The sequence below is a fragment of the Otolemur garnettii genome, unplaced genomic scaffold, assembly GCF_000181295.1.
Source record: "Otolemur garnettii isolate 467f Iridium unplaced genomic scaffold, OtoGar3 scaffold00008, whole genome shotgun sequence".
Lineage (NCBI taxonomy): Eukaryota > Metazoa > Chordata > Mammalia > Primates > Galagidae > Otolemur > Otolemur garnettii.
The window spans coordinates 2,828,700-2,851,199 of NW_003852403.1; the positions used below are offsets into that span (position 1 = coordinate 2,828,700).

Here is a 22,500-nt window from a genome sequence, read left to right on the forward strand (position 1 = left end):
GGGCCCCGGGCTTGTAGATACATCACCTCAGTCTCTCTCCGTCTTCACATGACATTCTCTCTGTGTCTTCACAGGACCATACTCCTGTGTGTCTCTCCTCCTCTTAGAACCCCACTCATATTGGATTAAGAGATCAACTTGACCCCAGTATGAGTTCATCATTAATACGAATTACATCTGCAACCCTATTTCCAAACAGTGGCACTTTCAAAACAATTTGGGGGATTGGAATTTCAACATGTGTTTTTTTTGGAAGGATACAATCACAGTTAAATCCACACACACACACACACAAAAACCCCCAAACAAACAAACAAAAAACCAACCCCTTTCACAAAGAGCCTAAGTACTGCAGAGAAAGAATTACATTAAAAAAGAAGAGCTGTCCTTACATTGCTTGAATCCTGAACATTCTGCAGAGGGAAATCCAGTTAATAAACTGATCCTAAGAGCAGAAGCATTTTCCTACTGATCTTGGTTGGAGGCATAGCCCCAGGGTAGGTGGTCTTGAGAAACTGTCTTTGTTCAGATTGATGTTCTCCCTAAAATGAGAGGTGAGTGACAACTTCATTCACTGGAATGAACAATGATAGAAATGTGGAGAGCACAAAGGGACCGGGAAGGAATGGTTGAGAAGAGAGTCATGCCACACCTCCCTTATTATCTCTTTCTTTTTTGTTTTATTTTTATTTGGAAACAAACTAAATATAAAGTTGCAAGAGATATACAATGTACTCTAACATGCTCTATACCTAGACTTACCATATTTTTATTTCAGATTTACAGGATACAAGTATTTTTGTTATAGGCTGGATACTGTGCCTCTTGCCTGTAATCCTAGCACTCTGGGAGGCCAAGAGGGTGGATTGCTTGAGCTCAGGAGTTTGAGGCCAGACTGAGCAAAAGCAAGACTCTCATCTCTAAAAATAGCTGGATGTTGTGATGGACGCCTGTAGTACCAGCTACTCAAGAGGCTGAGGCAAGGGGACCACTTGAGCCTAGGAATTTGAGGTTGCTGTGAGCTAAAAGGCCATACATAGAACTCTATGGAAGACAAAAGTGAAACTCTGTCTCAAAAAACAAAACAACCAAAAAGGTATTTATGTTACAATCCGTGAGTTATATGATGCTGAAATCAGAGCTTTTAGTGTGCCTTTCACTAGAATAGTGCCTGTTGTACCCAACCTGTAGACCTTTATCCTCAATTCCTTCTGCCCTCCCCCATTTAGTTATCAATCTCCTTCACGCTATTTTATGACCACATATAACCCTCCTTCAGCTCCCACTTATAAGTGAGAGCATGTGGTATTTGGTTTTTCATTCCTGAGATACTGAGAATAATGATCTCCATTTCCACCCAAGTTGCTGCAAAAGATATTATGTCATTCCTTTTTATAGCTGAGTAGTACTCCCTGGTAAATATGTACTACATTTTCTTGATTCACTCAGTTGATGGGCACTTAAGTTGATTCCATATCATTTCGTTTGTAAATTGTGCTGTGATAAACATTTGGATGCAGCTGTCCTTTTTTGTAAAGTAATTTCTTTTCTTTGGGTAGATACCCAGTAGTGGAATTGCCTTATTGAATGGTAGGTCTACTTTTAGTTCCTTAAGGAATCTCCATAGTGTTTTCCATAGAGGAAAACATTTCACATTCCCACATACAGGGTATAAGCTTTCCCTTTCTACCACAGCTGTACCAACGTTTATTGTTTTGTGACTTTTTAATAATGGCCATTCTGACTGGGGTAAAGTGGGATTACATTGTGGTTTTAACTTGCATTTCCCTGATGATGTGGAACATTTTTTCATGTTTATTGAGGATTTGAATGTTTTCTTCTTTGTGTTACTATTTTATAAAAGCTGTGAGTTTTAACTTTTCAGGTGTTTTTTCATTGGTGGGTATCAATTGTTTCCTTTTGTGTATATAGCTCTTTTAAGCATTGCCTGTCTCACTTGTCCCACTATGAGGGCAAGTCTCATAGTGACAAATTCCCTTATCTGGGAGAGATTGTATTTGCCCTTATTTATGAAATTTAGTTTTTCAGGACACAAAATTCTTGGCTGGCAGTTAATTTAGAAGACTAGAAATAGGACCCTGATGTTAATTCCTTGTAAAGTTTCTGCTGGGAAGTCTGCTGTTAGTCTGAAGGGGGTTTTGTGGGTTGCTTGATGTTCTCCTCTCACAGCTTGTAGAGTTTTCTTCTTCACTTTGACTTCGGCCAAACTGATGACCATGCACCGTGGTGATGTCCTATTTGCCTTGAATCGTCTAGGTGTCCCCTGACCTTCTTGTATCTGGATGTCTAAATCGCGAGCAATACCAGGGAGTTTCCTCCAACATTCTCTCAAATGCATTTTCCATGCTTTTTGCTTTTTCTTCTTCCTCCTCAGGGATACATATGTTTCTTGCATTTGTTTGTTTTATATAATCCCGTGTTTCTCAGAGAGATGGGTCATTTCTTTTTCTTTTTTCCTTATAATTAAAAATTCCCACTGTATTTTGATATTGTGTAAGTGACTCATTTGGAGAAATTCTGTGTAATTTTTTCTTATATTATCTATCTTTTAGTGAATTTTGTATTCATTTCTTAAATTATTTATTTATTTATTTATTTATTTTAGTTTTTTCTGTGCTGGTTTTCAACTCTCTCATCAATCCCATTTATCTTAATTGCCACTCATACTCTGAATTCCATAGCTGACATTTCATCAATTTCATTTTGGTTGAAGTCCCTTGTTAGAGAGCTAGTGTGATCCTTTGAAAAAAAGAAACTTTTTTTTTCGTGTTGCCAGAATTTTTATGCTGGTTCCTTCTCATCTAGAAAGTCTTTCAGCTCAAAAAAAAATAACTCTGTGGTACCCTTGTTTCCCTTTGCAGGGAACTCTGTTGCTCAGTGATGAGAGAGAGACCCCCTGGGTGGTTTTTGTGAGACTTACTCTGGAAGATGCCAGGGAGAAAAGGAGTGGGTGCACTTCTGGGTGAGCCCTTAACATGCTGCTACTATTCTGGGTCTTCCTGTTCCCCTGTGCTGTCACCAGTGGGTGCAGTGGGCAGTTGTTGTGTGGGGACATCAAGAAGGCACTCAGGGGATGTTCAGTATGCGGCCAGGTCTGGGAGTGGCTGCCCCATCCAAGTCTGTCAGTGTTAGTGCAGGCATGTGCTCAGCCCACTGTCTCACCTGTGGCTGGTCGGTCCATCCTGATGGTGGTGGCAATCACAGGATCCACTAGTGCCTGCTCTGCCTGGAACTCAGTCATGGTGGGGCACATAAAACCCTCACATGGAGTACACACAAACAGCTGGCTCTCCTGCTCTCTCTCCAGCCCTACAGGGCCAATGGGAGGCAGCACCAATGAATCAGTGCTGGAAAATGCAGCACTTGGGGCCAGAAATCTCAAAATGGCACCAGCCACAGCCCCCAGGGATTGGGAACCAGTGAGACCACCTGTGCCTTCTCTCTAAAGTAATGCCAGTCCACAGCCTCTATTTAGCTCCCTGTATCAGACCCAAGGCCTACTACAGTGGAAGGGTCCTCTGAAGCTCCAATTGCAATATGTATATGTGGCACCTTCTTTGCGTACCTCCAATTCTGCCAAGCAAATGGGTCACTCCGTTTTCCTCTCCTTTCACTCTGGGAGCCTCTCTGTCACCTCTCTGTTGATTCCTAATTTTTTTTCTGAAGGTGACTATCTGCTCACTGCTCTCAACCTCTCCACAGAGTGGTGTGTGCAGGCTGCTTCTAGTCCACCATCTTGGCCCTCCCTCCTATGTATTGTCTTTAATGGTGATTCTGTGTTTTTAAGCAAAGAGCCCATTTCTATTTACATTTTTAAAATCTTATTTTAGGTCATCTTTTCTTAATAGACTATCCATCTATCTCTAATGATTATCTCTTAATCTCATCTTCTTTTCTTTTCATTTTTGCCCACTCTTTCCATGAAGGTATTTCAGGGTCAGGAACAAATAGTACAATAAATATTTGGTAAATGGTGGACTCTTATATATGTCCAGTATTGTTTTTGTCCCTGTTAATTATCATTGAAGGATAAACCTAGACAATTTCCTCCTGATGAATGAATTGCCCTTTCCTAAACAGTTCATTTGGGTGATGGCAAACACCCCTTTACATATCTAGAGAAGGTCAACTAGCCTGTTTATTAACCCCTTTTTAATGAAATCTTCATCTAAGAAGATTTTAAATTTTCACTATATACAACTCTGTTGGGCTGAGAAGATACTCTCTTCTACCTCTTACGCTTAGTTCTCTGACTTCTTGTATCCTTTTTAAACACTTAAATGGATGGAATTCTTAGTGTGAAGCATCTGAAGCTCATTTCATCTATACTTTCCCATATCTTAATGATGTTAACTGTTTCCTGGCATTCAGTATGCCACACCAGCTCCCACTGTTTTGGTTTATTTGTTTTTGGACTTCATGATATCCATATAGATGTGAATAAACAGGTGCTTAAGAATACATGGACAGTAGTACTCTGTCCACCTGACAGAGGAACACCCTTGCAAGAAACAGTCGCCATATTTTCTGTTCGATGGGATCTTGCATTTCTGAGCACAGAGAAAATAGAACAGAAAGAATGAAACTTCTTCTTACAAACAGATTTGGGCTTTTGCAGACCAGCTCATACTCATTCTTCTGGCTCTGCTTATACATGTATGTGCCACAGATCGAATTCCATAGTGGCAATCCATTATCTTTCAGTAAGTGAAAGTGCTTCTTAATTTTTAGCAATATGTTGTTAACTTTATATTTGTTTTTTTATGTCATTATATAAAAAGTAGGGGAAGATTTATATTTTTTTTTTATGTCATTATATAAAAAGTAGGGGAAGACTATATCAGAAATTACTTGCCAGTTGCATGTTTTCCTTTATCAATATTGACCCTGAGTAAATATAATTCTGTGGGAACACAGAGTACATAAATAGTGTGTGTTCATATATGAATGTATTGTGTGTGTAAGTGTCTATATATGTGTGTGTCTAAAGTATAAATTAAGTACTTGGTAGGAAGAAAAAATTTCTCAGAAGAAATAATAAATTCAATTAAATCTGCTTCAAAACAGTAGTCCCAAGAAAATATTTCAGCATGTTGCAAGTCATTTTTACAGACATAGACATAAAAAGAAACTTAAATTTAGTGAAAGATAAGATTTCCAAGGAGCAGAAGGAACTCATCAGAATAAGCTGCTTCCTTCATTCAGGGAACAACTTTCTAGCAACACTTGCAAGTTGACACAGCACAAGCTGCATTCACACAGCTATCACGATGGTGACAGAAACAAAGGTTTATTTCCAAACGGGCAAAAGCAATGCCTTTGAATTAGCCTTGATAAATAATCAAATAATAATTCAAACTTCTTAATTAAAAATTATACTTTAAAGCCACTGGACCAAGAAAAAGATATTCATTTTTATTTACATGTAGTGTCAACACCACATTCCTAACTTTGCTGGAAAAATTTATTTGAGTTGATCTATTTCCAGTGTCTGTGGACTAGTCAAAATCTCAGCTGAAAGAGCCCAGGATTTGGGCATTTGGGTTCTTCCTCCACTGTCATTTGGTATTGTGACAGAAGACGATTGATCTTGGTATGAAAAATGCTTTCAAATATTCACGTAGTGCTACGTATTTTAAACTTGTAGAAATTTACATGAAGCATAACAAGATGAGTAAAAAATGTCTAGTTTTCCATGAAGTGTAATTATGACATTAAAAAAGGAGGTATTATAATTATTGGAATTTTTGACCAATCTCTACAGACATATTTGACCAATCTCTACAGAAATATTTGTATGTTTTTTTTTCAGTTAGAAAAGACAAAATAAGGAATCCAATGTATTCTCTGTTTCAAGTACCTCTCTGAAGGCAAATTGTATAATAATAGATACATTCTTTTTTAGATATCTTTCTTTTTAATAAATGTTGTTCCTCTGTAGTACATAGCATCTCTTTCCATATGAATTTGTCGTAAAAGAAAATGATCATTTAAACAAATGGTGTCACGAAGCTCACACTAGTACAATTTAACTCACACTTTTGAAACCTCTCTTAGGTCCTAAGAATTGGTCTTTAAGGACTTATAATTATATTGGCCTTCAGAGCTTAGTGCATTCAATCATATTATCTTAAGAAAATAAAACTCATAGTAACTATGTGAGGCAAGTATTATCTATTTCCCTTTGCAAACAAAATTAAGTCATTTCATCAATAAAACATCAGTCATTATGTGAGTAGATGTTAAAACTTATTTTATAAATTCTATAATAATTTCTACACTAAATTATTGGTTGGATGTGATGGCTCATCAGAAAAGTGAGACCCCCATCTCAAAACAGAAATAAATAAAAATAAAAAAAATGAAAATAACAAGAACAATAAGAAATATAAAATCTAGCTAGAAATTGTGGGCACCTGTAGTTCCAGCTGCTTGGGAGGCTGGGACAAGAGAATCACTTGAGCCCAAGAGTTTGAGGTTGCTGTGAGCTATAATGTGACAGCACTCTACCAAGGATGCCAAAGTAAGAATCTGTCTCAAGAAAACCAAAACCAAAAACCTAAACTATTACCATTGACATTGTGTGACTTTCCTCTTAATTTTGTTTTTACTGCTGTTGTGTTTGAGGATGCACTACACCAAAATAAGCACCTTGTAAGTGAACCTGCCTTTTCCCACTTTCTCGTATCCATAAAAGATTTTACCAGCCTACCTTTCCTGTAAATAGATCATAAGACTCTCATATGACAGGTGTTCACCCTGTACTATAACCATTAGGCAGGAATGTCATGCACTAACACAGAAAAAATCTAAATAAATAGGCCTTTCTGTCCCCCATAATTTATTACTATGAGATTATACTACTTTTAGTTTAATTATGTTTCTCCACAACTGTCTACTTTGTTCCTCACACATCACATATAAATACAGTTTTCTCAGGTTCTTCACTTTTTAAAGTATTCTGTTACATCAAATTTTGGTTAAATAATTTTTTTCTTGTTAGTCTGTTTTTTGTTATTAGGGTGTCATTCATGAACTTTGTAGTATAGAAGGAAAGTATATTATTTTTTTTCTCTTATACATTATCTAGGATTTGGGCTAGCATTGTAAGCCTTTGGTAAGTCGAGAAAAGCTAGCTGCTAGAAAAATGGAGAGAAAAGTGCCACCTTCAGCAGAGAGATAGGTCTACACTAGATTTTGCGGGGGGTATAGCTAGACAGTAACAAGAACCTGTGGTTTGAAACAGAATAGACAAACAATATTACCAAAAGAAATTTTAAAAAATAATAATAAAAGTACTATTTCTACTTTTTCAGGATACTAGACTCTATAATAAAACAATGAAAAGACAGTAGGCCTTTTCAGTATGAAATCACTCAAATCAACAATATAATGTTTAATTATGTATATGGACAGATGTATAGTAGTAAAATTATAATGAGAAATAAGGAAATAATAAAAATTAGAATTGAGATAATTGAAACTGAGATAGGTATATTCTATTAATGAGGAGTACATGGGACTTTTAGTATATTGATCATATCCTGTCTCTTAAGTTAGTGCTGATTAATTTGAATATTCACTTTATTATACAGTATATCTTGTAGAGCTTATATACATTGATTTAGGTGTAAAAAATATATCCTATTTTTAAAATTCTGAGAAAAGTTAGGATAGACAAATAGAACAATGGAACAGAATAGAGAACCCAGAAATAGAACCACACAAACATACTTTATTACTTTGTTTCTTGGCAAAGGAAAGAAAGCAAAACAATGGAAAGAAAAGATAATCCTTTAAGTAAATGATACAGGAACACCCAGACATCTACATCTACATGCCAAAAAAAAAAAAATCTAGACAAATCTGGATACAGACCCTACATCCTTTACAAAATTTAACTCAAAACGAATCATGGACTTAGATATAAAATGCAAAACTACAGACCTCCAAGAAGATAGTACATAAAAAGCAATCCAGATGACCTTGATTTGAGCGATGACTTTTTACATCATCAGATATAACACCAAATAAGTCAGATTTCACTAAAGTGAAAAACTTCTGGGTGATATCAGTAAGACGGTGGACTAAGACACGGTGATATCAGTAAGACGGTGGACTAAGACACTACAGACTTGCCTTCTTCTGCAAAGACAGAGTTTACAACAATGCATAGACCAGAATACCTCTGTGAGAATTCTAGAGACCAGCTAAAAACTATAGTCCATTGGCCATTATGCAACCCAGAGTGGATTCCAGAGAAAAGGACTAAAAAATGTGTGGTGTTTGCCATATCCATTCATGCTCCTCCCTCTATGTGATGTAACATAGAGCAACTTAACTGCAGTAGCAGCCGGGAGGAACTTTGCTGCAATACTACAAACAGGGCTCCCCTCTTAGAAAGAAAAAAGTGTAAAGAAATAGAATATGTGTCCAACATTCTGGCTTATCTGAGAGCTACCCAAGGGATCAACTTCTCTCTTTCCTTACTGTGAGTACTAAGAGATGGACAAGACTTACATTCATATCACCAAGTGAAAGAAGCCAATCTGAAAAAGTTCCATATTGTATGACTCCAACTACAGACAGACAGACCTCAAGGACACTGCGAGTTCAGTTCTAAACCTCTGCAGTGAAGTGAATATTACAATAAAGTGAGTCCCAATGTTTGGTTTTCATTTAAATTCATCTTTACACTATATTATAGTATGCAAAGTGTATTATTACAAGCATTATGCTTAAAACATAGATTTATTTTATTTAAAGAATATCTTAATGCTACATAATGCTGACAATCATCTGAGCCTTCAATGAGTGATAATCTTTTTGCTGGTGGAGGGTCTTGTCTTGATGTTGATTATTGCTGACTGATGAGGCTGGTGGTTACTAAAGGTTGGGGTGGTTGTGGAAATTTCTTAAAGTAAGAGAAAAATGAAGGTTGACACCTTTATTGATTCTTTCAGAAAAAAATTTTTCTGTGGCTTTCAATGCTTTTGCTGGCATTTTGTCCACAGTAAAACTTTTTTTTCACAATTAAAATTCTCTTAAATGCTGCCACTGCTATGTCAAGTACATTTATGTAATATTTTAAATCCTTTGTCATTTCAATATTAATAATATTCACAGTATCTGTACCAGGAGTAGATTCTATCTGAAGAAAATACCCTGTTTGCTTTGCTCAAGAGTTGTAAAAAAATCCAATTCTTTATCCATTACAATTTTACCATGAAATTGCAGTAATTCAACCTTATTTTCAGACTCCATTTCTACTTCTATATAGTTCTCTTACCAGTTCTACTACATCTGCAATTATTCCCTCCACTGAAGTCTTGGGTCTCTCAAAGTCATCCATGAGAGTTGGAATTGATGTCTCCAAATCATTGCTATTTTTACCACCTCCCTGGAGTCACCAATGTTCTTAATAGCATCTAGAATGAAAAAATATTTCCAGAAGGTTTTTACTACTGTATCTTGCTTAGACCCATCAGAGAAATCACTGTCTATGGCAGCTATTGGCCTATCAAAAGTATTTCTTGAACAAAGTAGAACCTCTGGATGTTGGCCACCCAAGAAACTGTAACAAATTGGTCAACATATGGAGGTGGTCAACTTAAGGAATTAGGCCTACTGTACTAATGTGTACATGTGGTGTATGTCCAGTCTATGAAAATTAGGTCAATTTAAGGATGTGGTCAATTGAGGGAGATGGTCAACTATGGAGGTTCTACTATAATACTACTTGAAAGTATAAATTACTCCTTGGGCTGCAAAATACATGTTGTATTAGCAAACGTGAAAACAATATTAATCTCCTTATACGTCTCCACCAGGTGCATTGTCCATAAACTGTAATACTGTGATAGGAATTTTATTTTTCTGAGTAGCAAGTCTCAATAGAGGACTTAATATATTCAGTAAATCATGATGTAAGCAGATGTGCTGCAATCCAGGCTCTGTACCATTTATAGAGCACAGGCAGAGTAGATTTACCATAATTCCTGAGGGCTATAGGATTTTAACAATGGTAAATGAGCACTGGTTTCAATTTGAAATCACTCAGCTACCTTAACCTCTGACAAGAGAATCAGCCTGTCCTTTGAAGCATCTAAGCCAGGCATTGACTTTTGCTATCTAGCTATGAAAGTCCTAGACCTAATCTTTCGATAGAATGTTGTCTCATCCACACTGACAATCTTTAGTCTAGTTTTTAGACACCTTCATCAGTTACCTTTGCTAATTCTTCTGAGTAAGTTGCCGCTTTTACACCAGCACTTGCTGCTTTATCTGGCACTTTTATGTTATGGAGATGGCTTCTTTCCTTAAATTTCAGCTAGCTAGCTTCCAACTTTAGTTCTGTAGCTTCCTTACCTCTCTTAGCCTTGAAACAATTGAAGAGAGTGTGGACCTTGCTTTGGGTTAGGGTTAGGCTTAGGCCATGGCTTAAAAGAATGTTGATCTTCCAGTTAGATCACTCAAATTTTCTTCACATTAGGAATAATGCAGTTTTGCGTTTTTACCATTTGTGTGTTCACTGGAGTAGCATTGATAATAAAATAACTTTCCTTTGCATTCAAAAAGGACATCGTTTTTTCAGCCTGTATCAGCTTTTGAAGTACCTTCTTCACTAAGCTTAATTATTATTTCCAGCTTTTAATTTAAAATGGGTGATTTTTCCTTTTACTTGAATGCTTAGAATCCATTATAGGTGTATTAATTGAACTATTTTCAATATTGTCAAATCTCAGGAAATAGGCAGACCTGGGAAGAGGAAGAGAGATGGGGGAATGACCAATTGGTGAACAGTCAGACCCCCCCCACACACACACATAATGTATCTATTGATACATCTGAGATTTGTGGCTTCCACGATCACAATAGTGACAATAGCAATCACTTATCACAAATTACCATGCCACATATGATAATAATGGAAATATTTGAAATCTTGCAAGAATCACCAAAATGTGACACAGAAACATGAAGTGAGCACCTGCTGTTGAAAAAACAGCACCAAGAGACTTGCTCGACACGGGGTTGCCATAAACCTTCCACGTGTAAACAATGTCATATTGGAGAAGTGCAATGAAGTGAGTACAATATAAGCTATATAGGACATACTGAGAAAAGCAAAACTAGGGAGACACTAAAAAGTCACAGGTCTGGAAGAGGGAAGAATAAGCAGGAAGAATACAGAGAATTTTTAGAGCAGTTGAAACTATTCTTTATTTGTTGAGACAGAGTCTCGCTTTGTTGCCCTGACTTCGTCTCAACAGAAAAAAAAAAGAAAAGAAACTATTCTTTATAATACTATAATTGTAAATACATTTTAGTATGTATTTGTCAAAATCCATGGAATAGCACCAAGAGTGAACCCTAATGTAATATATGAACTTGGGGTGATAATGATGCGTCAGTGTGGGTTTATCAATTCTAACAAGCGTGCTGCCCTGTGGAGAGTGTTGATAGTGGGAAGGTTGCAGGATGCGGGCGGGAAGGGATTGTGTGGGAACCTTCTGTTCCTTCCGCTCACTTTTGCTCTGAAGCCAATTACTTCTCTACAAGATAAAGTCCAATTAAAGACAAATTTTAAAGACATGAACGTTTTTATTTTTTTTTTATTTATTTATTTTTTATTTATTTATTTATTTATTTTGGTTGTAGAAATAATAATGGTGGTGGTGGTGCGGCTGCTGCTGCTGCTGCTGCTGCTGGGGGTGATGGTGCGGATGGTGGTGGCTGTGATGGTGCTGAGGCTGTGGCTGGCCGGGCTTCTCCTCCATTGAAAGCGGCTGGGACTCCCTGGCTGAGGCTGCGGGTTGCTGCACCGTCAGGATCTGAGCATGAACGTTTTTCAATAAAGATTTCATAATATATTTAGAAATAAAGGCATTATTGGTACAATGATAGTAACTTATGTTTTAGTGCTATTGTTAATAAGGTAATTGGAGTTAGTGGGTTCAAGATAAGTTTCACTGTGATTCTGACAATTTTGGTTTTTACAAAGAATTGCGGAGAAAACTTGCAACAGAGCAGCATAAGAAAGATGAAGAATGTGCATTTCATCTGTTTAGGACAGCTAGTTCTTAGCATATAAAATTTTGTTACGATGGTAAAATGCATGGGAGAAACACCTCGGGAAATAGGAGATTAGAGAAACGGATGAATTTGGAAAATGCCAGCAGGAGACTTTGGGCCAGTCACTGTTTGCCTCTGAGACTCCATTTTCTTCTCTGAAAAATCCAATGGCAAATGGGTGGGTGCTAAAGGGATTGGAGGGTGGCGCCTGTGGCTCAGTGCGTAGAGCACTGGCCCCTTATACCAAGGGTGGTGGGTTCAAATCCGGCCCCGACCAAAGTGTTAAAAAAAAAAATAGCCAGGTGTTGTGGTGGGAACCTGTAGTCCCAGCTACTCTGGAGGCTGAGGCAAGAGAATTGCCTAAGCCCAGGAGTTGGAGGTTGCTGTGAACTGTGATGCCACGGCACTCTAGCGAGGATGATAAAATGAGACTCTGTCTCTACAAAAAAACAATAAAAAAATAAAATTTTTAATAAAAAGGGATTGCTTGCCAAATAATAAAAAGGGATGAGCAAGAAGGATGTACCGTCTTGTTTCAGCCACCTCTCAGAGCTGCAACACAATTTCCTTTAACAATTTGCTTGGGAAACAGCAATTCACTGTCAGAGTTATCACTGCACAATTCTAAGAACAGTTTGGCTTTTCCAGTAGTCTTGGCATTAATATTTTACTATATTTTTTTGAGATATAAATTAGCACAGCAAAACCTTTACCTAGTAATTAATGACCTGCTGGATCCTGTAAAGTAAGAACCACGCAGGGAGATAAAAGGCACACGGAGCAGGGAAGGAGCTAGGGGCTTCAACAGGAGGTGGCTCTGTTTTCATATGAAAACACGAACAGAGCGGGCTGGTGAACTTTTGGGGAAATGGCAATATACAGCAAGTGACGGGTGTGCCACACACAAAAATTAGTTGGATTAATTTTGTTGTAACAAATGGGGGGGATAAGGCATGGAAAGGGTCTGCCGTCCTTGAAAATAACGATGGTTATCTCAAATCGTATATCAAAACACCACACTGTACCCCATGATTGCATTATTGCACACAGCTATGATTTAATTTAAAAAAATAAAGTGATAATAACTGCAAAAAAACCCATCTAATTATCATGAAAAAAAGCTGTTAGAAAACCAAAAACAGTGTTATTTCCTGACATAATAAAGAATACCTAATTTAAAACAAAAGCCAACGTTATACTTTCACAAGTAACCTACAAGATTACCAATAAATAAAGAATAGGTCCAAAAAAATAGAAAGAAAATAATGATGGAGATGCTAGCTAAGACTATTGAGACTTACTCTGTGTTAAACACCAGGATACACACTTTTCATATATTATGTCATTTTACTTTGATAATAATCTCTTGAAGTGAATGGTAGTGAGTGATAGTATATATACCACCATTTTAAAGATCACAAAATAGGATTTAACAAAATTAAGTGTCTTACCCAAGGTCACACAACTGGTAAACAGGAGAGAAAGATTTGAATCCAGGGTGTCTCTCAAAAATTATTGTTCTCTGTAATTGCTGTAATTTGTTGATTTCTTCTCTCTTAGCTTATTGGTTTCTCTGTAGTTGCTGTAATTTGTTGATTTCTTCTCTCTTAGCTTATTGGTTTCGATTTTTAGTTCTAAAATGAGCCAGGGTAACAGCTGACTATGTAAAGGAAGAGATGTGTATATCAGAAGCCAGGCTGTTTTCTCCACAATGTGTAACACTTCTTCATTTATATCTTCTAGAACTAGTAAGATGGAAAGATATAAAATATGTCGGAAAGCCAATATTTGAGATTAATTCTAAGACTACACTCTAAGCTGGGCAAATATTTACTGAGAATTCTATTGCTCATTTCAAATCTGTGGTCAGGCCCTTGGCCAATCCTGATCACTGAGGATATTTGTGGTGAGCACCAACATGAAGCATAGCAACACAGATTACCCAAATCCAGGCCATATGGGTAATTGTTATCAAATCTACCCAAATTAAAACCTAAAAAATTCTTTTAGAACAACAAAAAAAATTCCTAGCAAAACAATGCTACTAGAATCTAGTACATATTGTAATCTAAACACCCACTTCTTTTTCCAGGAAAAACATGTAATCTGAGTGAAAAAAATTGGATATAGGAAGAAAAAAGAAAATTTTTTTCAGTTCTCATACTATCATGATGTGTAGTCAATTAGTATTTATCTTTCAAAGTCCCTGGGAGAGAACTCCTGTGGAAAGGATAATTGGACTTCTGTGTAATCTTAACAATGACTTGCAGAATCCCAAGGCTTTCTTTGCCTTGTGGATATCCTTTGAGCTCTTCTAAAATTCACTTGGCATTTAGAGACCCAGTGAGAAGCAATAATGTCAATTTTATGTTCCCTCGCAAACTATTTTTGTCTTTTTTTTTTGTAATTAAATAATCTCCACACTCTATGGACTCCATTACTTTCCTCCTACTGTTTTACTGCTCTAGGGGCCCGTCCAGGATACTCTGTTAACTTTGTTATCTATCTTCAAGCTCTGCTGCTCTGTGGAAGTTTCTCAGACTTTCCTTGTTTTTGTAGACCTTGATAACTTTACAGACTATTGGTCAGGTTTTTGGTAGAATGTCTGTCCATTTAAGTTTGTCTGATGTTTTTCATGTGGTTAAACTGCTGTTATTTGTTTGGAGGCGGGAAAGACTACAAGTGTACAGTATCATTCTGAATGCAACATATCAAGGGTACCTGCTATCAACTTGACTTATCCCAGCACAGATGATGTTAACCTTGATTACCTGGCTAAGATAGTGCTTGTCAGAATTCATTGCTCTAGAGCTAAATTTTCATTTACTTCCTTTCCATACTGTACTTTCAGAAACCAGTTCACTACATGTAGTTCACACCAAAGAGACAGAAAATTACACTCTATCTCCTCTTCGAGGGTGGAATATTTGAGTAAATTATTGGGAATTCTTCTGTATCAGAAAATTATCTCTTCTTCCAATTTATTCATTCAGTTCCACTTATTTATTCATATAAGCATGGAACCATGGACATTTATTTTATACTTTGAGTTATAGTCCAAAATTACTTTTTTCATTGTGCTGGCCAAATTGTTATAGCTTTGACCATTAGGAGATCTTTCAATTTGACACCTACGGCCCCCTGACCCAATACCGTCATTTCATTTTTTGAGTACCTCCTCACCTTCTGGCACTAGGAGATGTTCCAGATTTATGCTGTATAGTCCCTGACCCAGCCCTACCGTCAATCATTTCTATAAAGAACCATGATAATTTTTACTGGATAATGGCATTATAAACCAAGATGTCAGTACTGAATGTGCTTACGCTTGCCCCTTATAGGGATATCATTGCTTCTAGACCCTCTAACTGAAGAAAGGTAATTGGTGCATGTACTCTAATCTGTGCATACACAGATGATAAATATAAACACACATCTATACTCTGAGTACAATGCAGTTCATTGTAGCTTTCTCCCTTTGCCTATCTATAATCTCCAACCCCAATGGTGAGAAACCTGGCTCTCACTATCCTTTATATATTTTATTTATTTCATTTTTGTATTTTAAAAGACAAAGTCTCAATATATTGTCCAGAATAGAGTGCAGTGGGTATTCATAGGCAAGATTATAGTGCACTGCAGGCTCAAATTCCTGTTCTCAAGTAATCTCCCCAGCAACTGGGACTACAAGCGTGTGCCACCATGCCCGGCTCATCCATTTACGTATTTGTCAATGCCACGATAAATGGACATCAGTTTCAGAAATGTTGACCCTTATTCCCATAAGAAACAACATTACTAACTAGAGTAGAATGCTTCTGCACAATTACTTTTTTCTTTAATCTTGTTTAAGTCATTTCCAAAGTTCCTTAGCACACACCTCATTATTTTTTCCCAACCATTTCACTGAGGTTTATGTCATTTGGTATTACAGTTACATTGTTCTGGCCACAGTCTATAGTACATTCTGAAATTCCCCATACCTCATATTTAATAGTTCTTTTCGATAACATGTAGTTGAATATTTTTGTTGTTGTTGTTGTTGGAGTTGGCCCTGGTTGGGTTCGAACCCACCAGCCTCAGTGTATGTAGCTGGTGCCGTAACTACTGTGCTACAGGCACCGAGCCTGTAGTTGAATATTTTTTTTATACACTCATAGTGTTGTTCTTTCTTTCTTTCTTTCTTTCTTTCTTATGATATTTTTTTTTTTTTTTTTTGCAGTTTTTGACCAGGGCCAGGTTTAAACCTACCACCTCAGGTATAAGCCACAGGTGCCACCGAGTACTGTTCTTTCAGTTGATATATTTGAACCAATCATATTTAAGGTGATTAATTGTATATTTGGATTTATATTTACTATTTTTGTAATTATTTTCTTATTGCTGTATTTATTCTCTATTTCCCCCTCTTTTTCTTCTTTATCTAATTTTTAGTGAGCATTTTATATAATCCCACGTTATGCCATCTCTTATCAGATCAATTATGTTCCTTTTCAACATTATTTTTAGTGATGACCTATGTTTTCTACTATGTATTTTGAATTGATCTATGTCTTCTTTCAAATAACACCATACTGTTCATGTTCTGTACAGTGTCTTGTAATAAAATAGTCCTAACTCCCCTCTCCCATTTTTTATAGCATTGCTATCTCTCATTTCAATTACCTCATATACACTATAACACCTTTGAGTGTGCAACATAGAGGATGTTTCTTAGCCATGTCAGGCTCTACTTCCAAAAGGTGGTTCTATGAGGAGCAAGTCCCCAAGTAATTTCCGGAGAAATGGGAAGCATGCTTCATGTGCAAAATAAAAAGGTCCTTGCTATCAAAGTTCATATCTTCTGTTTCTCTTGATATGTTGCTATTGGTCATTGTCCTACAGTGCCATAGCTGCAACAGCTATGCACTGCTGAGAAATAATGATCCAGGGGGGAGAGCAAGTGGTTGGTGATGACTGAAAAGGTTGGCCTTGAAGATAGATTTATCCTGTTTCAACTGGGTTACCAGTGGGTTTTGTGGGTTTACGCATTAGTAATCCTTATCATTTATTCATCTTTTCCCTACACACTGTGCATATCATTCATTATCCCCCACCCAAGTTCTGCTACCATTTTCTCTTTCACTCTTCTGCAAATAGTTTATTGTTTGATATAGGATACTAACCACATCCAATCCTTTGATTTATCTTTTTCCATAAAAGAGCACTATTTCTTTATAAGTACTCAAGGCATTATGATTTGTCCAATTTTCCACCAATGACTGCCTATAGGCTAATGTAGACCTATTTTTACCTCTGCGTCTGATGATCACATACTATAAAGAAAATTACTTAATATTTTTCTGAACTTAAGGTTTATTTCTTCCTGAAAGTATATTCTTCTTTTTTAAATAGGGAGAAAGTACTAGAAAAGGTAGTATGACTTCCAGTTGATTGCTAAACCCTGAAAAGCTGCCCCTAGAGCTAAAATCATTGATTGTGTTGGGCAGGCAGATCTTACTAGTGAGGAGCTGAAGATGGGTGACTTTTGCTCATAGGAGGATTGCAGTAGATACTGTGCACAAAGCAGTGATCAGTATTAAAAGTGAGAGCAGACAGAATTAGGCTGAGAGGTATGGGGCAAGGAATTTAATAAAATGTTAATAGAGGCTTCTCAGAGATCTGCCTTTACCTACAGAAGGCTGATGCCTTCTTGGATAATTTATATCAGAGAGGGAACCACATGATTACTGTGTTGAAACATCAGTATGGCATCCCAATAATCTGTTTTTATTTTATTTTATTTTGTTTTTTTGAGACAGAGTTGTACTTTGTCACCCTCAGTAGAGTGCTGTGGCATCATAGATCATAGCAACTTCAAACTCTTGTGATCAAGGGATACTCTTGCCTCAGCCTTCCCAGTAGCTGTGGCCACAAGTGCCAGTCACAGTGCCTAGCTCTTTTTAGAGATGGGGTCTCACTCTGGCTCAGTCTGGACTTGAACTCCTGAGCTCAAGCAATCCACCCACCTCGGCCTCCTAGAGTGCTAGGATTGCAGGTGTGAGCCACCACCCCAGGCCCTCTAATAATCTGATATTTTAGAAAATTCTTCATCTCATCAGAGAGGGCATGACTAGAGTATATTGGCATTAACCGTATAGACATTTGATTATTTGATTGAATTGTAATGTTTTACATATTAGGTAGAAAGCAATGAATCCTTCCCCCCGCCAAAACATAGCAGTCTACTTCCTATCATATATCGTACCTAGGGAAAATACATGCAAGGAAATTAGCTCTAAGTAACAAAATGTTTGTGGATGCATGTGAATGTGTGTGCGTGCTCAAGACAGCATAGCAGTGATAGACAATGTAGATTTCCTTTTCCGGATCATTTTCCCAGCTCCCCAAAGTAAATTAATTTGGAACACACAATTAGTCACACTATTTTTCATAACACGTTTTATTAAATTCTCACAAAACTGTAATAAAATGAATCAGGATTAAAACTCAAAATTATAATTGTCACAAATCAAGAAATGCACAGGGTGTTTCATTATTAATCAAAAGATAGCTCTGATCAAAATCGCTCATCCACTAGGCTGACAGTGACACAGACACCAAATCTTGCCACAGAACTAGGGACTGAATAGACATCCGGGTGCTGGTACTGACAAAAGATATTAAGTTTGAGGCTCTAAAGCCTGGTGCACAAGGAATTGTAGTATCAGCTCCCACACAGTTCATGAAAGCAATTGTCTTGAAGTTGCCCAAGATGAATACATGAGTTTTTCAACAGATGAGAGTTCACCTACAAGTTCGTTAAATTGATGGAAAACTCAAGGTAAGGGCTGTATTGAAATCCAAGAAATTATTATCAAGTAATGTGAGTAGGTATTAAAGATCCAAGGACATAGCCATACTCTTTACATGTGGAGCCAGAGTATATAAAACTAATCTAGTTAAATGAAATGGCTATAGTATTAGGAAAGTATATTCAATTAAAAAAGAAGCAAGGCTGATATCTAGCTACTCACACTAAAGGATCTAGTCTAGGCTGGATTAGTATACTAGTCATGAGAGGGTGGATTAAGTTGTACTCATAAAGAACGTCCATATTTTAATAACTTAAAGTATTTTTTTTCCTATCCATGATATACTTTCACAAAAAAATTGGCTGGGAGCCCTGATCTCTCTTATCATCTTTGTCCTCTTTTTTGGGATGCAGGCTCATAGAGCAACCACTATCCAGAACATTTTTAGTGGCAATAGGAAAGGAAAATAAATCCATGGCATAGGAATAGCTTTTAAAACTCTGCCCAGAAGTGATATATACCATTCTCCTCAAATTTCATTAATCAAAGCATATCATGTGTCAAGCATGAGTTTACTTGGACAGGGGAAGTATAATTAACATCTAGGAAATAGAAATGGAGAGGTGAAGAATTATAGAGTCTGCTGCAACTGGTCATAATGTAACTTGACTCCGGCCATAGAATGTGGAAACTAGTCAAGGCTAGACTCTTTGGATACTTTCTGAGATAGCCTAGAAAACAGGAAAGATGGACTTCTATTCTAAGTCAAATATCTTTGCCAGATTTGTGAGAGAGAGAGAAAGTGAGAGAAAGAGAGAAAGAGTAAAAAAAAAAAAATGAGGCTGTGATATAAATTATTAAATAGATTATTTAACAAGATGAAAACATAAAATGTTTTTGGGCTAAATTATGAAAAAAAATAGGACAAATTCCAACACGACTTCTTGGGGACTGGAGTTTAAAGGACTGACACAGTATTAGGCTCACAAAATATTTTATCCAATTTCTCCATCAGCCCTCCAAGATCAATGTATAGGTTCAATATTAACATTCCAATTCTGCACTTGGGGAAACACGAAACTCACAGTAGATTATAGAGTTATAGGCCCAGAATTTTAATTTCATCTAGAAGTTAGTTTTTTTTTGTTTTTTTTTTTTAATTTGGTTGCAGTTTTTGGCCAGGGCTGGGTTTGAACCTACCACCTCTGGCATATGGGGCTGGAACCCTACTCCTTGAGCCACAGGCACCGCCCTACAAGTTATTTTTTAACCTGTTTTTATAATGTCTCCCAATTTCAACCATCTGAGCAGCTCACAAACACTTCCCACACAGTACAGGGTGAATATAAAGCTATAGCAGCTCAGAATTCTCAATCCTGTGGGGAGCTAAATATTGAAGAACACTAAACACTAAAATTCCTGAAGTCATTCTATTAACCAATTACCAAATTTTGAATATAGTCTTAAAGATCAGCTTGTAGCACCCTGCTATTGTCTAGTTTTAAATTTTACCCGAGATTGACCCCCAGGCTCAGAAATGATGCTTGTTCCAATAATAGTTTTACAGAGATACTATTTATGGTCAACATCATGAGGGATTTTTCTTCCTTTGGAAGAGCTATTTAAAGGTGCCTATTATTTGACCTCTACAAGGTAGGGAGCCTTGCAGCTGGCCATCCGCTGTAAATGCATCCAGGCAACTGAGACCAGTCTTAATCTAGGTACACAGGTGAGAGGTGCAGTGGGTTCCCCGTCCTCATGTATTTGTTATTCCAGATGAGTAGTTCAAGTCCAGAAACCTCGTTAGAGGAAGAGGCAAGCTGCAAAAAGACCTTGGAGGTGAATCATGGCATTCTCCCTCAGCTTATTAAAGTCATGTCTATTCCTGTTTGGCCTCCAATGTTGTTTTGTTGCTATCTGTCAGGGAGATTTTTGAGTGGATAATGAACAGTCAGATATTTTGCAGTTTATTGCACTGTATGGACCTGGGACATTTGTCAGAGAGCCAACGAACAGCAACCTCAAACAATGCTCTCTTGTAAAAGATTAAGCAGAATTATGTGTATGGACAATTTTAATAGTGGAAGGAAAATATATTTGTTTCTGATAGAGTTTACCTGAAACACTATAATAGAACTTAGAAATAAATAAACTTAATTCCTTAAAGGTTCATGAGGGGAGGGAGGTGGAAGAGAAGAGTAGAAAAACACCTACCTAAGGGGTACAATGAACACTATTTTAGTGACAGACACACTTGCAGCCATGACTCAAGCATTGCAAAAGCAATTCATGTAAACAAAACAATTGCATCCCCTTAATATTTTGAAATTAAAAATAGAAGTACTTGAAACAATACAAAAGAGCTTGTTTAGTGTTCAGAATAATTGACACATGGTCTTGTCACATAAAAATATACATTGCAATATTTAATAAAGTTAATTCACACTGCACTAAAATTAGCATGACACACAACTTATTCATTGGATACTTCACAAGCAATTGTTTTGCTTAAATTTATATAATAGTTGGAAATTTATTATACATACTGTCTTATTCTTATAGTTAAACTTTACTAGATCACAAGTCATGAAAAAGATTTAACAAAAGAAGTCTGCCGATAAATTTACCAATATGAAAACATAACGAGCCCAAATCATTCAGATAATCTGAAGATTCAGAAAACCAATTCTTCAATTTCTTATCAATGACAATGTCCATCATGTCGCTCTGCACAGTTACGTCTGCCCAGGAAAACATTTCTTTAGGATTTGTAATTCTACAGGCACAGTCGACTAAGTATGTAAAAACAAATTTTTTGTTCATGAGTACTGAAGGCAGAAGCAGCTTCTACTGTTTTCAGTGGTCATGCAAGGAAAAGCATTTGATTGGACAGTGAAGACTGTGCTATGGGCAACACTTTTTCTAGTGTTCTCATATTGGCAAAGGAAGTATACGTGTATACAACTGCAATAAAGGAAAACTATCTTTGTTTTATGTTAAGGTGACCAGATTTTAACATTGGTAAAGCAGGACACCATTGACGGGCGGCGGGGGGGAGGGATTAATTAAAAATGTGGTCTATATGGAGCAAAACAATTTTCATAGAATGCAAAAATAGTTTTGTAATATATGTATTTTTAATTTCAACATAAGTACAATTTACAAATATAATACATTAAAAAAATTATGTATAGGGTGGTGCCTGTGGCTCAAAGGAGTAGGGCTGGGGTTCACCTGGGTGACCTTGCCCAGGAGGGGAGTAGGGAGTTTACATTAGTTTTTTCATTTCCAAATTAAGTTCCATTAACCTCTTCATTCCCAAATGGAGTTACATTAACCTTTTCAGCAGCCAAAAGCCTTACATATATTCCCTTCCCGTTGTCCCACCATTCCCTGGCTTGTCATGCATTCTTTCCAAAAATTGGGACTTTTTTAAAACACTGCAGGACGTGAGACAAATTGTTAAAAATTGGGACTGTCCTGGCAAAAGTGGGATGTCTGGTCACCTTATTTTATGTATTTAGGTAATTTTAAGTTTTTTAGAAAAAATTCATTGTTTTTAAATAGACCTTAAAATATGTAACATATACCATTTTTTAAAGATAAATTC

The 22,500-nt window shown here is 36.8% G+C and overlaps 1 pseudogene; it reads right to left on the reverse strand.

Moving 5' to 3' along the window:
- Positions 1 to 3,262, reverse strand: part of LOC100952678 — a 52,745-nt pseudogene extending 49,483 nt beyond the window's left edge.
- Positions 3,263 to 22,500: the final 19,238 nt, after the last annotated feature.